The following is a 2,348-nucleotide window of genomic DNA, read 5'->3' as shown; positions in this document are numbered from 1 at the left end:
TATATATATATATATATACACACACACTTAGTCATCACATGTGTCAGTATTTGTAGAGAGCACCTGAATTTTCATATTTTTTGCTTACGAGCCGGGGCTGTGAGCTTGACTTCAAACTAACTTCGCAATCCTTTTGTTCGTTTAGTTAATGAAGTTTGACAAGGCACATGACGCAGCGGAATGGAGGAGATTTAAGCCAAATCCGTCGTAAACGAAGAAACGGCGGGTCTACCCCAATTGTATTCGACAATATCTCAATATTAGCAAAAATCTGAACTGCTTCGTCTGGCTTACAAATGAATACAAATAGAACCAAAGCCGATCCCAAACGGCAAGGTGTTTTAGGGGAAAGGAATAAACTAGTAAACGACAACCTAAGCAAGTAACGACACATAAAGGGCAATATCCAAAATGGAAAACACCATCCAAACTGATTAACCTGACATTCCTAATTCAATTCATCCCTCCTTGAAACATAACTTGTTCTTAAGTTTTAAGATTAATAACTTTAGTATCGTCCTTACTTTGCTCTTTAAATTTTCATAACTCAATTTGTTCTTGAATTTTGTATTTGTTCTATGTAAGTCATTTTGTAAGAATTTCTGTTAAAATCAAGATGAAAAAAGAGAGGGTTAAGGGTGCGATGTGGTTTTTATCTGTTTAATTTTAACAGAAATTTAAATAAAAAGATTACGTGACTACATTACTCTCTTTTTTAATATATTTTTAACATAAATTATAACAGAATGGATTAAATACAACAAATAATGTGAGAATTAACAAGAAATGACCCTAAAGTAGTGGAACGAAAAGTCAGCAACAACAAGAACAATTAGCTAATACCCCGTAGTGAAGACTTGAGCTACATTGAGAAATTGTCTTAGCTCTCTACCTTCTCTCTATTGTCGCACTTGTTCGGTTTAATTTATCAAATCCCCAACTGCGTACCTTTATGTTGGACCATTATTTTGCAACTTGTTAAACGTTTTCCAAGTGTTATCTCTTGTACTGTAGGAACACACATCCACTTAAGTCATTAACAAGTCATCAACCAATTCGAAAACTTGATTGTGGAATCTGATGCAAAAGTAGTTGTCATTCTCATTGTTGATCTATCCAATTCGAAAACTCTAGATGCTAGGGTTCGTTTGGCATGAGAATTTAAATCAATGTGATTCTAATCATGATTCTAGAATTAAAATTATGATTCATGATTTTGGGTTTAAATCATGATTTTAAATCTATAATTCAGAATCAGGAGTTTGAATCACCTTGAATCAAAAGGGGGTGGTTTTAGAATTATGATTTGAGTTAGTTTAAAACATAATATCAGATTCTGAATCATGATTCAGAATCATCCAACCCAAACACTGATTCTGAATCATGATTCAGAATCATAATTCAGAATCACTATAAGTAAACACTGATTCTGAACTAAATTTTGAATCCATCTACAAAACGCACCTTAAGTGCCTCACTGTCCCAACTTTCTGTAATGTTTTCGCTCGTTCAAAGTCTTTCCATTCTAGTATGTCTTATAGCTTTTCTTGGTTCGTAGAACCACTTCTAGCAAGTCATTAACAAAAAGAGCACAAACCAATTCCAATATTTTATTACAAGGAAACTAATGATTTTGTCTTCCACAGAGTGATCTCAACTCTTGAATGCTCCATGATCTTAATTTATATTACGAATTTATGTTAAATATATACTGTTCATAATATAGTCTATTTTGACGTGTGAAATTCCGAATATGCACTTTCTGATTAATGACTTATATTTATATCCTTATAATCAAATCGAATTAATGATTTATGACTAAGAGTATTCTCAAAATTTCATAGGTTAAAATGAACAGTTTGCCTTTAGCATAAGTTGGTAATACAAAGGTATAATCCTTAGGTCCGTTTAATTCATTGATTCGAGTTTTTAATTCGAGTTGAGATGTGACTTTATGTGAGAGTTTTTTACTGTAACAAAAAAGTTAGATGTGACTATTTCTGAAAGCTTTTCACTGTAACAAAACTCGAATCGGTAAAATGAACGGGGTCCTTATTTGTTGCCTGCATGACTAGCTCAACCAGTTTTGAGGCCTTACTCACTTAAGTGCAAGTGGGAGATTGTTAGCGTTTATGCCTTTAGGAATAAATGTACCAATGTTCTTTGAGACATTTCGACTATTAATAAAGATTTATTTATTTCATATATCTATGTATTGTTCCCTTTATGTTCACATTAGTTGAATGTATGATAAGCAAACTGAAAGTCTGAGACTGTCATTCTAAATCTTTAGGTCATGCATGTAATGTGAAGAACATGCGGAAGACAAGAATCTAAAGATGATAGTC

Source organism: Morus notabilis, unplaced genomic scaffold (genome assembly GCF_000414095.1).
Source record: "Morus notabilis unplaced genomic scaffold, ASM41409v2 Scaffold1263, whole genome shotgun sequence".
NCBI lineage: Eukaryota > Viridiplantae > Streptophyta > Magnoliopsida > Rosales > Moraceae > Morus > Morus notabilis.
The sequence above is the reverse complement of the archived record's forward strand: the minus strand, read 5'-3'. Positions refer to the sequence as shown.